The sequence below is a fragment of the Mus caroli genome, chromosome 10 (genome assembly GCF_900094665.2).
Source record: "Mus caroli chromosome 10, CAROLI_EIJ_v1.1, whole genome shotgun sequence".
Lineage (NCBI taxonomy): Eukaryota > Metazoa > Chordata > Mammalia > Rodentia > Muridae > Mus > Mus caroli.
The window spans coordinates 30,219,865-30,233,632 of NC_034579.1; the positions used below are offsets into that span (position 1 = coordinate 30,219,865).

A 13,768-nucleotide genomic window follows, 5' to 3' on the forward strand; every position below is an offset into this window, starting at 1 on the left:
CACAGACCACCAACCCCTACCCAGTACCCATCAGCATCTTCTTTAATCAAAGGATCCCTGATGGTATTCTAAGCACCCAGTGAAAACCAAAAGCATGATATCCATGATCTTTTAAAGATGTGGATCAAGCAGAACACTCCTATACTGTACATCGGAGTCAAACGTGTACAGCCATTCTGGAAATCAATTTGGTGGCTTTTCAGAAAATGGGAATAGATCTACCTCAGGAACAAGCTACACCACTCCTGGGCATATACCCAAAAGATGCTCCACCATCCCACAAGGAATCTTGTTCATTTATGTTCATAGTAGCCTCATTTGCAATAGCCAGAAACTGGAAACAACCTAGATGTTCCTCAACTGAAGAATGGATAAAGAAAATGTGGCTTATTTACACAATGGAATACTACTACTACTCAGCTATCAAAAAACAAGGACATAAGGAATTTTGCAGGTAACCCAAACTCCAAATACATGGATGGTATGTACTCACTTATAAGTGGATAATAGCCATTAAGTACAGGAAGACCATTTTATAATCCACAGACCCAAACAAGCCAAATAACAAGGAGGGGCTGAGGGAGAATGGTTGAATCTTTCTCAGAAGGCAAAATAAGTAGATATCAGAGATGGATGGAGGGAGGGAATTGAGTGGGAAAAAGGAGAGGGAGGGGAGGGCATCAGGTGTAGGGAGACTAGAGATGAGAGAAAGGAAATTGGCTGGGGGGGGGCATGTCTAGGATGTGCCAGAGACCTGGGAAAGAGGTGAGGGCAGAGAGGCCCCTGGGTGTCTTACATGGGAGGCTCTAGCTGAGAATCCTGTAAGTGTGGATGTGGATCCTAAAGTGGCCACTTCCTGTAGCCAGGCAGGGCTCCCAGTGGAAGGATAAGGACAGCAACTGATCCATAAAACCTTTGACCCAACATGTGTCCTGCCTATAAGATATGCAGTGGCAAAGATAGAGCAGAGATGGAGGGAATGGCTGCCCCCCAACCAATGACGGCCCCAAACTGAGACCCATCCCATGGGCAAGAACCAATCCCTGACAATATTAATGATAACTCTGGCAGGAGGCTAGCATAACTGTCTCTGAGAGGCTCCACCCAACAGATACAGAGACCCAGATCAAAACATTAGATGGAGCTCCAGGAATGAGTTACGGGAATGATTGAGGAACCAGAAGAGAATAGGGATTCCACAGAAAGACAAACAGAGTAAACTAACCTGAACGCTTGGGGGCTTCCAGAGTCTGAACCACCAACCAAAGAGCATATAAGGGCTATACCTACTATGTCTCCCAACATGTATGTAATAAATGTGCAGCTTGGTCTTCATGTGAGTCCTCCAACAACTGGAGTGGGGGATGTCCCTGACTCTGTTGCCTGCCCATAGATTCTGTTCCCCTAACCTGGTCACCTTGTCTGGCCACTGTAGGAGAGGATGTGCCTAGTCCTGCAGTGACTTGATGTGCCTGGGGTGGTGGTGGAATGGTGGTGGGGTGGTAATATGGGGGGAGGGTCCCTCTTATTAGAGGGAGGGGGAGTGGGGGTACTGGAATATAAGGTGAATAAATCAATTTTTTAAAAAAGGGTAGGCGATGACCAAAGCATGTTATTTTCTACTATATTTCCTGCAAATATTTCTAAGAAGTTAAAAGGAATATGGTGCTATTTGTCATATGATTGACTAAAATAATAACCCCATTTTGTAGCTTAAGGACTGTACACTAGTAATAAGGTATCTTGGAGACTCTGATCACAATAATATTGCATTACCTGAGCACAGTGCCATCAGCTGCAAGTTTAATGAAGGTCCCATCTTCCAGATCCAATGCCAAACCCTTGCAACTAAAATGGAAACATTTGATTATCAATCAGCTCATACACTGAATTCACCTCCGAGGAAAAAAAAATCTGCATTATTAAATGTTACAATGTTAAAGAGATTTTCTCACCTGAACAAAGGATATGTTAATCAATGAGGGTAAGCATCCAGGAACAGTAAGTCTCAAAAACAGGAAGTCTTTAGACTTTTGTAAAAAAATAAATAAAAAGACATAACTCAAAAGAAAAATAGTAAATGAAGATTATCCTGTATCTTGTTAAAATATATTAATGTTTTAATGTATTTTAATTAATAATGTAATGATTAATAATAATTAATTAATAATATAATAATTAATAATATTAATGTAATTCTATAATATTAATGTTATACATGGGCAGGTGAGATGGTTCAGTGAGTAAAAGTGATTGTTGAGCAAAGCTGACAACCAAAGCTCAGGCCCCAGATATATGGCAGAAGAGAAAACAGACTCCTAAAGTTGACCCCTGACCTTCACACGTGTACTGTAGCACATGTATGCCTGTACCTGCACACACACACACAAGCAAGCATGTGCATACATATGCACACACAAATCAAATTAAAACATATATTAACAGAAAGATGCTCATGAATATACACAATGCACAAGCTAACTCCTTTGCCAGGGTGTTTTCTTTTCTACATTGTTTCTAATGTACTTCCATATAGTTTTACTTTAACTTATCCTCTGGTCAAGGAGTACTATTGAAAACTAGTAAAAAAAAAAAGTCAAATACTAAGTTCTAGGTTCTTTATTATAAAAGACTTGTGGGATCTGGAGAAAACTGGATAGATTCACTATTGTGAATAATAACAGCAAAGCAGCACATGGCCGGCAAAGAGCAAGGTCAAATACACACGGAAGTGTACTTGGGGGTCATTACTTACTTTCCTTCACAATAAAATTTCTAGGAACAATAGTCTGACACGGTAAGAGCTTTGTGTTACCTCTTAGGACAGGAAGGATGTACCAAAAGACAAACAAATCCCAGAGGGATGCTCAATGCATGATCATTCTGCATGCATTTTTTATGATTATTAGTTATAACCTAACAAGTATTTTCTTATTTTTAATTAATTTGTGTGTTTTTATGTGTGTTCACATGTGTACACACATGTGTATGTGTGAGCCAGAAGCTGACATCAGGTACCCTCCCTACTTTTTTTTTTAGTTTTTTTTTTTTATTATTATTAGATATTTTCTTCATTTATATTTCAAATGCTATCCCGAAAGTCCCCTATACCCTCGCCCCTCCCCCTGCTCCCCAACCCACCCACTCCTGCTTCCTGGCCCTGGTATTCCTCTGTATTGGGGCATGCAATCTTTGCAAGACCAAGGGCCTCTCCTACCAATGATGGCAGACTAGGCCATCTTCTGCTACAAATGCAACTAGAGACTTGAGCTCTGTGGGTACTGGCTAGTTCATATTGTTGTTTCTACTATAGGGTTGCAGACCCCTTTAGCTCCTTGGGTACTTTCTCTAGTCCCTCCATTGGGGGCCCTGTGTTCCATCCAACAGATGACTGTGAGCATCTACTTCTGTATTTGCCAGGCACTGGTATAGCCTCGCCTTATTTTTTAACACAGCATCTCTCACTGAATCTGGAGCACACCAGTTGCCTAAGCTGACCAGACTTCAAGGCCCTGTGATCCTGCTGCCTCTGCCTCCCTAAGGCTGGGATGGGGGAGCAGTTACTGCACTCATGCACTCTCCATCCATCCTCCCCACTTTCTTACCTTTGAGAATTCTGTGCACATATTCAGTGTGCTTTAATCCCACTCTCCTGTCCATGCTCCAAGTCTTCCCATCTTCCCTACTACCTCTTCCTAGTTCTCTCCTTCTCTCTCTCTCTCTCTCTCTCTCTCTCTCTCTCTCTCTCTCTGTGTGTGTGTTAAAACCAGAGTCCACTTGGGCCACTGGTTTTACCAAGTAAAATGTGAAATTAGTTAAAAGACAAAGTAACTTTTATTCTGAAAGTTTTGTGCTTACTGTACTTTGAACATGTTTAGACTTTATTTAGTATGAAAACAAACTTTCAACTTGTGACCACTTGTACATGGGTAGCCTCTCAGAAGCCCCATCCTTGAAGAAAACTAATGTTTCCTCTTCTTAGAAGCCCTTGACTGTCAATAGCTCATCAGCTAAGGGTGGGTTTTGGGCCCATCTTCCTGCTCCAAGCTTGGGTTTTATCTGGCTGAGCTTACTTACCCAGGGCTGGTGCATGTTGTTGTTCCTCTGCTAGCTCCTATGTGCAACTACCCTGCTGCTTCCTGAGAATGGCCCCTTTGCTGTCACTCACCACCTTTACCTTTTATGATCTTTCCACTCTCTCTTTCTGCAATGATCCTTGGGCTTTGGGAGGCACTCAGCTCCTTTTGTTTCGATGGTCTCTGGAAGTCTGAACAAACCTCTTGCTTGGAGATTGCTAACTGAGCTATCTTTCCAACCTTAACTGAAGAGACAGGGACTTTCTATGCTGCTCAGCTAACGTGAACAGCATCCTTCAACCTCAGGCCTTGGGTAGATGGAATTACATTCATAGTTGCCTGTATGTGCTACCATACCTATCTAAACTGAACAATTTAAATTAACTTGCTTTTTGTCTGTTTATTTGTTTGTTTAAATGAGAGCGAAAGACCAAGAATGCCCTTTGTGAAATTGAAAATCATAAATCAGGGAGGAATTGAACAGTAAGAATCATAAATGAATATTTATTTAAATGCCGTAAAGTAGTCACTTATTTAAAAGGGATGATTGCTCTTCCAGGGTTCTTAACAACAAAACAAACCTGTCCACGAAGATGTAAATTACAGTTCTTAGTAACCTGTCAACCTTCTGACTACGACTGACTGAAACTATATAAAAATATCCTCCAATTGTTGTGCCGATGTTCTCTATGGAAAAGAACTCCCATGATATGTACTCACTGATAAGTGGATATTAGCCCAGAAACTTAGAATACCCAAGATACAAGATAAAATCTGCAAAACACATGAAATTCAAGAAGAACAAAGACCAAAATGAAGACACTTTGCCCCTTCTTAGAATTGGGAACAAAACACCCATGGAAGGAGTTACAGAGACAAAGTTTGGAGCTGAGACGAAAGGATGCCATCTAGAAACTGCCATATCTGGGGATCCATCCCATAATCAGCTTCCAAACACTGACACCATTGCATATACTAGCAAGATTTTGCTGAAAGGACTCAGATATAGCTATCTCTTGTGAGGCTATGCCGGGGCCTAGCAAACACAGAGGTGGATGCTCACAGTCAGCTATTGGATGGATCACAGGGCCCCCAATGGAGGAGCTAGAGAAAGTACCCAAGGAGCTAAAGGGGTCTGCAACCCTATAGGTGGAACAACAATATGAACTAACCAGTATCCCCCAGAGCTCATGTTTCTAGCTGCATATGTATCAGAAGATGGCCTAGTCAGCCAACATTGGAAAGAGAGCCCCCTTGGTCTTGCATACTTTATATGCCTCAGTACAGGAGAACACCAGGGCCAAGAAGCGGGAGTGGGTGGGTAGGGAAGTGGGGGGGGAGGGTATGGGGGACTTTTGGAATAGCATTGGAAATGCAAATAAAGAAAATACCTAATTAAAAAAAAATCTTCCAAGTAGTCACAAGCCGAAAGTTCAATTTCATATTAAATAAAGTCTAAACATGCTCAAAGTACAGTATTTCAATTCACTGAACACAAAACTTTTAGAATAGAGGTTATTTTGTTTTTGACTAACTTCACATTTCACTGTTCACATTCACAGAAGAGTATGAAGTAAGATTTTATCAGTAGCCATTAGGAGCCACAGGGGATGCAGATGAAAAAGGGGTTGGAGACTTACCAGAAATCCCAGTCCTCTGGAGTCAGAGTGAGCAGCCCCTCATCATATCCTTTCTCCTTGACTAAGAACTGAGCAAAGCTGTTATAAATGAGCTGCAAATAAAGGAAGCAAAAGAGAGATTAACCAGAAAGTTCACTGTTCATTCTTAATTTCATAGACCTAAAATCCTAACAGAATCACTAATGGAGTTAGGTGGGAGGAGAATATCCATAACTGAAGTTCTGCAGTTATCCCCCTTCCCAGGTGAATGGTCAGCCCAAAAATTGTCTCACCAGCACACAACTACACAACTAAGACAGGTATTAATTTTACACCCAGGTCCTTGTTACACCTTGGAAAGCCTTGTTAAGACCTGACTACAGCTACCAGAGGAGTGATAGTCAACCTGTGTGGGTCATGGCCCCTTTCGCAAACCTCTATTTCCAAATGTACTTACTTTACATTCATAACAGTAGCAAAAAGAAGCAGCAACAAAAATGATTTTATGGTTGGTAGTCACCACAACATAAGGAACTGTATTAAAGGTTGTAGCATTAGGAAGGTTGAGGACCACTGTACTAGGACTGTCACCAGGACAGTAAGCATTGCTGACCACTCTGCCGTTATATCTATCTATGGTCCGTCAGTGCTGGAAAGGCCCGGGCTGAGAGGAAACTCAGTGAGATACACCTGACCAGGCAGATGAGTTAGGAGGAAACATGAGGTGTCTATCAGACACAAGACATTTCTTATTCCTCTACACAAAGAGAACAATTAAGCACAAAGGAGGGACAGAGTCTTCGGATGCAAGCAGAGGATGAACCAAAGCTCTGACTATTGACAGACCTTACTTCTCCACAGTTTTTATTTTTTAATTAAAATACCCATTTTTTAATAAGTAGAGTGACAGTGGAGAGCTGACTTAGTGAGTAAAGTGGCTACAAGTATGAGAACTTGGGGTCAGATCCCCAGCACCCATGCAAACTCTGGGCTTGACACCCATCTGTAACCCTAGCACTGAGAATCAGAGAAAGAGTGGCTCTCCAGAGCTTGCTGGTCAGCTAGTCTGACTGAATCTGTGAGCCAAGTTCTGTGAGACACCAACCATGGGACACCTGGCAGAGCTGGGTGAACCCAGGGGCATGGAGACCAGCCAGGTGTAGACTCCAAGGGCCTGCACGCTGCTGTACTTGGGTAGTGGGAGCTGAGTGCCGGGAAATGAGAATGGAGAAAACAAAGACTCCCATCAAACAGAGCTGCTCTCTGCTCAAGAGCCAACGAAAAACACTAAGTATGACTCGTGTCTAGTGCAGTATAACCCTCACCCGGACCAACAGAGCCATTTATCAATAGTTCAAAACCATGATTCAGAACAGGTGCAGCTTCTTAAAGGCACCTGAATTTAAGGGACGAGAGTGGCCTGGTGGACTCCTATAAGATTTTTTTTCTCTCTGTTAAGACAGGACCTTCTTATGTGCCCTAGCTAACCCGGAACACAGAGAGATCCATCTGCTTCCGCCTCTGTCTCTCTAGTGCTGGGATTACAGCTCCTATGGGATTCCTTTACCTCAGGAACCAGAGACCCACATGTTGAAAAAAAAGTTTTAAGTACTGTGAACAGTTAAAAAAAAAAAAAATCTGTCAGGATCCTACCTGCAAGGCCTGTTGCCAGAATGGGGTTAGCAGATGTAAAGCTCAGAGAGGTACCTGGCATGTTGGCAAATCCAACCCAAGCATTTGCTTTTATCACCAGTCCTGTGCTAGTCATAAACCAAAACAGAACTGACTGCAACACCTGCCCGTTGCCACTCTATAAATATTCCCAACTGGCCAGGCCACAACACAGGTTTGGTTTCTACTGGAATTTGCCAAATAAAGAATGATGAGGTAAAAATAAATGTTAGACTAATAGCAAGTATTTTGTTTTGTTTTGTTTTGTTTTGTTTTTTTTCCGATAAGCATGTTCCATTTAATAGTTTGGGTGTTCACAAAAACTTGAATTTGAAATTCAAGTTGAACTATGTACATGCCCTGTGTTTTAATTTGCTGAGTCTAGCAACCCTATAATCCTGCTGTGTTGGAAAATGAAGTGATGCCCCAATGGAAAGGTTTCAAGTTACTTTAGATTTCCAGCTTACAAAACTGAATTACAAGACCCGGCAGGGCCTTCGTTAAGGTTGGAAAGACTGGTGGGTGGCTCCTCCTTCAGATGGTACACATATTCTCAGTGTCAGATGCCCCATTCTCCCAACCAGAGATAAGAGGTGAGTGGGTGTTTTCTGACCTTTCAGTCTGCAAGCCCAGGGAACACAAGTGTCAAGTCCTCTGAGATGCTGCCACCCCTGAGGCCCTGGGGGAAGGGACACACAGGGGTCCATGTTTTCATGACACCATGCACTTGTTAAATCCCCTCACTGAAAACATCCTTGATTTCTCCACAAGCGTCTGCAGTTCCCAGCACCTGAACATCTACCTCTGCTGTGCTGTTCCTTCCCATCCATCACCTTCCAACTGCAGTGCCACGTGGACACTCTGCTGTGGGGATGAGAGCCTGGGTGTGAGAAATGGGAACTCAGGCCCCAGCACCATACAGGTTGTTCCAAAGATATCAGGATCTACTAAGGACTTAACTTTCCCACCCCCCACCCCCAGCCCCGTGGTTAGCATCTCTTATGATTAACAATGACCTCTAGAAATCCCCCAGAGGTCTTGTAAAGCTGCTTATCAACTTGGCTGGAGATGGAACTACCTAGGAAACACACCTTTAGGTCGGTCTTTGAGGGTGTTTCCAGAGAGATTTAACTGGGGAGGTAGGACCTACCTTGAAAGAATGAGTACCACCCCAAGGGCTGAGGGCCCAGACTGAATGAAAGTGAAATTAAAAGTCATTAGAAGGGGCTGGAGAGATGGCTCACTGGTTAAGAGCACAGACTGCTCTTCTGGAGGTCCTGAGTTCAAATCCCAACAACCACATGATGGCTCACAACCATTTGTATAGCTACAGTGTACTCATATACATAAAATAAACAAATAAATCTTTAAAAATTTTTTTTTTAAAAAAGCCAGTAGAAGAATCAGGAAGATGGTTCAGTGGATACAATACTTGGAAAACTGTAACCTTATCATAGGGAGGCAGAGACAGCATTCCCCAAAGTTTGCTAGCCAGCCAGCATAGCTGAAACAATGAGTTAGAGCTGGCCAGGTTCAGTGAAGAAACTCACTTATAAAAAAATAAACTGGAGGGGTTGAAGGGAAGGCTCAGTGGGTACAGGTGCTTGCAACAACCTGAGTTCAATTCCCAGAAACCACACGATGGAAGGAGATAACCAACTCCTATAAACTGTCCTCTGACTCCACATGTGCACTCATCATGTGTGCACACACATTCACAGTCAGCAGAGCACCAACATTTATCTCTCTCCTTCCTGACTGTTGATCTGATGTGACCATCTGCCTCATGTCCCTGCTGTTAAGTCTGTTAGCATTTTGTCTAAGCTCTGCCCCACAGTTACCTGGCAACAGCCAGGTATGCCTGACTCACTATAAAAGGGGCTGCTTACCCCTCCTCTCTCTTGCTCTACATACATACACCATACCAAAAAGGAAAAAAAAAAAGTGACTGTGTCATCATATTCAGTTAATTCCAACCACATTGTAAATTACTAAGCCCAGTATGCTCAAGACATAGAAAACACTGTTTTCTGTAACTCAGAAGACAGAGGCTCTTGGGGGTTGGGGGTGGGGGAGTCCAAAGAGTAACTAGAATATATAAAGCTTCTGGTGAGCATTTGGAGAAGTCAGGTTTAAAGAAATTGTAAGTGGTGACACAAAAAGCTTCCTAGGAGGGAAGAGAAGGACGGGGGTGGGAGGGTGATTTCATAATTTAAGTTCTTAAGATGAGACCCCACATGATGAAGAGACACTGAATGGAAGGGAAGAGACCCTCCCTCCGGGACAGGCAATAGCAAGCCTTGGCAAATACTCCTCTCCCCCATAAGAATGGAAAAGAACTTTACATCGTCTTTCTGGTAACAGGTTGCTAACCACAGAGAGGCTCCTACTTGTGTGTGGTTGAGCTGTGTCCCTAACTATGTCCTGGTGTTCAGCACTCGGTGAGACTTAGGATTTCCATACCAAGCATAACCAAGATTCACCAGGGTATTGTTTTCAGACTTTAATCAGCACTGCGATTCAAAACTTGCAGTAGAGTATCTTGTGAATCTTATATCCTAAAATGTTTATGCTCACACATGCACAAAATTGGCTTTTTACATGACAGAGGTTAAACAACATTCTCCACGAACGACAGTGAACACGGATGAGTGCATAAGATGAACCAGACTGGAATTTGAATGCCGTGGAAGGAAAGATATTAACACTCTGAAAGAGTAGCCAAAGGACCAACACTTAAATATCTTTAAACTGTCTCTATGAGAAAGGAAACGAGATCTGTGTAACTGCAAAACAGAGCCCCAGCAGGGGACACACACCTTTTTTTTTTTTTAAAAAAAAAAAAAAAAGCATCTGTATGCAGAAAACACACCGGAGTGATTCAGGAGCCTCACTTTTGATTTTGGAGAATCTGACCAGTTGGGGCACTGACAGGACTCCACTGACTGTGGTCTGTACTAGTGATGTAGTGGGTGCTAACCATAATAGCAAACAATCGGCTGCACACTTAATCCTCGAAGGGTTAATTGAGAAGGAACCCAGTGTCACAGAGCTAGGCACTTGGTGCCAGGGTCCCGAACCAGAGACTTTGACTGCAGAGTCCTGCTTAGACTTCTCACTGTGATATTCTTAATTCTTTAGTTTCTTGTGAACCCAAAGGGTCAGAGAAAGCAAGGCAATTAAGATGAGGATATAAGCCTACAAATAAAGCAATCTACTCCCCTCATATTCTGGGTAGATTCTGTTGAGATTACAACTTTATTTAAAACGCACAAATCAAGTAGTACGTTCGCAATAAATGCTTGTTTTCTTCTCTTGGTAAAGACAAAAGGAGGTCTAAGATGTTAATGACTTCGCCCAGTGTTTCTCACAGTACTATTATACAGTCTCTCCCTGTATGAAATACCTAAACTCAGACAGGTGATTCTTTGGACCTGCAAATGGAAAGATGCAGCCATATTTTCTTTAAGTTCAAAACAAGTGGCTGTACTCACTCAGCTGGTGCCCCGAGGAGTTGGAAAAAATAATAGGGCCTGGGATCAACAAATGACACCCAAAGCCCCTGGCCCCGCTTTTTCAGGGTTCTACAAGCCGGTTTCCCGGCTTGGTCTTGCGCTATCTTCTGCCCCTGGCTTCCTCCTCAAGACCGCAGAACCCCTGAAAGTACACTTCCGCCCAGCGGCCCGGGACTTACGACACTCTGCACAGCCGCCTTTAGAGGCTGTCCGTGCCACTCACCCGGGCGCTCTCGGGCAGGTTGTAGCGGCACAGCGTGTGGTCGAGATCGAAGCCGACCACGTCGCAGGCGGCCAGGGAGAAGTGCTGAGCCATGGCAGCGCAGCGGCGGGTACCGGAAGGCTGGTAAAGCGTGAGAGAAGAAGTTGCCCGGACTCCACAAGCGTAACTCGCAGGCAGGACGCGGAGTGGGGCGGGGCCTGACAGGGCGGGGCTTGACGGGGCGGAGGCTTATATAAGACAGACGGGCAGGACGTGGTCTGGTCGGGCGGGGCTAGTCAAGTGGGGCGGGTTCTGAGCACAGGACTTGCCCCTCCCGCGGCCTGTCCGCCTCCTGGAACGCCCCAGTTTTGCAGGCAGGTACAGGCCAGCTCCGCAGCTTGCTTCCAGCCAGTACAGTGCAGCAGGTACTGCTGGAGCTGAAGTGCTCAACTAGGACCCTGCTAGCCAATGCCCTTAATGTAGCTTAAGGTTTCACAGAATTAGTGGGAATTCTCGTTCATTTTTCAGGCGCCACACAACTAAATGATACCAGTGAAACCTCATCCCTTGAGGCTTGAGTGTGGGAGCAGTGTGTGAGAAAATGATAAGCACAAATAACTGTTGGACCCTATGATGGTTTGTATATTCTTGGACCAGGGAGTGACACCATTTGGAGGTGTGGCCTTGTTGGAATAGGTGTGACCTGGTTGGAGTAGGTGTGTCACTGTGGGTGTGGGCATCAGATCCTCACCCTAGTTGCCTGGAAGTCAGTCTTTCACTAGCAGCCTTTGGATGAAGATGTAGAACTCTCAGCTCTGCCTGTGCCATGCCTGCCTGGATGCTGCCATGCTCCCACCTTGAAGCCAGCCCCAATTAAATTTTGTTTTTTATAAGACTTGCCTTGGTCATGGTGTCTGTTCATAGCAGTAAAACTCTGACTAATACAGACCCCTTTAGCATACAGTTTGGTAAGTGGACTTTGAAAGTTGAATCAACAGCTTTATTACTCTATAGTTTGGTAATAAGACATGAAAGATATTCCTTGCATCATTTCATCCATTGGAATGCATTATAAAATATATTACGTATTATGGAAGACCACCTTACCAAAAGACACCAAGGCTGGTTGTATTAGTCCGGGTTCTCTAAAGTCACAGAGCTTATGGAATGAGTTCTCTATATATTAAAGGAATGTATTGTGATGACTTATAGTCTGTAGTCCAACTCACCCAGCATTGGTCAACTGTTAATAGGAAGTTGAAGAGTTTAGTAGTTGCTCTGTCCCGTGAGACTAGTTGTTTGAGCTGGTCTTCTGTAGAAGTAGGTAAATGCAAGCAGTTGAAAAAGAGTGAATCTTCCTTCTTCCAATGTCCCTGTGTAGGCCTCCATGAGAAAGTGTGGCTCAGATTAAAGGTTCGTACCACCACACCTGGATCTAGGACTTGCTTTGTCCCAGGCTGACCTTGAACTCAGATATCACCTTGCCTCAGTCTCCTGGGACAAAAGGCCTGTGCTATCTTACCTGAGCCTAAGCTTTTCATGGTCATCATGTCTCAAGATCTCCATGACAAGAGCTAGATCAGAAACTTGTGTCTTCCAGCCTCAAAATCTGGATCACAGGTGAGCCCTCCATTTCTGGATTGTAGTTCATTCCAGATATAGTCAAGCTGACAACTGGGAAATAGCCCATTACACTGGTGCTTATTTGATTATCCTGCTTTTAATTGGGGTTTTTCTATGAAGACATCAAAAATGTCATTGATGAATGGAATTCATCAAAAAAAAAAGTTTTCTACCCAGAACTTTTGTGAGCAGGCAGTACAGAGTGGTACAAATGATGATTTGCCTGATTCAGGATTACACTATTTTATATCCAGAAAACTCAATACAGTTGGGACAAAGGATGTCAGAACCATTTAACTTCCAGCCTCTGCATGTGAAAAAATAAGTATATTAAGTTTTTTTTTTGTCTCATACTTCTCCATTTAAAGGAGAAAATACAAAATCTATTATCTTCATACTGTTACTCTAAATTAAAAAAAAAACATTTTGTCTAGTGAGAAAGAACAATTGAAATGGCATAATGATATAAATAGTTGAGAATTTCACTTAACCCTTACATATACTAACTCTTAGAAGGTAAATAGACCAAACTAGTCCTGTTAATTATAGTTCAATGGATAGTGCAATTAGTTAGGGTGCTTGCTTATAATACCTAATGGTCTCATTTGAAATCACATTGACAACTTTTCTGTTATAATGAGCCTCAAACAAATCTGGAATAGGAACAGGAGAAAGTCCTCTAGAAAATTGAGCATGTCACTAATCAGAGATTAAAGACCACTGAGATGCTCCATTCTTTACTGTCTGTGAAGAGAAAGGCCAGGCTTTTTTGTAGCTCACACTGATGTAGGAAACTGTGGGGTCCATGAGTGTAAAAGTAGGGTCCTTGAAGAGGCCAGGGCATCCTAGCTTCAGAAGGGCTTGAACTCAAGAATTATGGTGCCACAAAGTCACCGGTAAACAAAACTTTCACAGAATTAGTAGCTCTGGGTTCTTGACTCTCAAATTCAGAGAAAGAAGATAGGAGGGTGAGTTGAGAAGGGAGTTTTAGTCCAGAAATGTAGATGGTAGCTTAAAATAGAAGAAGGAGAAGGAGAAGGAGAAAGAAGGAGAAGGGGAAGG

The 13,768-nt window shown here is 43.2% G+C and overlaps 1 protein-coding gene across 1 annotated transcript in view; it reads right to left on the reverse strand.

Moving 5' to 3' along the window:
* Window positions 1-11,292, reverse strand: part of Nt5dc1 (5'-nucleotidase domain containing 1) — a 109,977-nt gene extending 98,685 nt beyond the window's left edge. The window contains exons 1-3 of the mRNA XM_021173949.2: window positions 11,105-11,292; window positions 5,717-5,808; window positions 1,777-1,848 (exon numbers count right to left, since the gene is read on the reverse strand). The gene's annotated coding sequence lies outside the window, so the exon portion shown is untranslated. The remainder of the gene's footprint in view (window positions 1-1,776; window positions 1,849-5,716; window positions 5,809-11,104) is intronic.
* Between the last annotated feature and the right edge of the window lie 2,476 nt (window positions 11,293-13,768).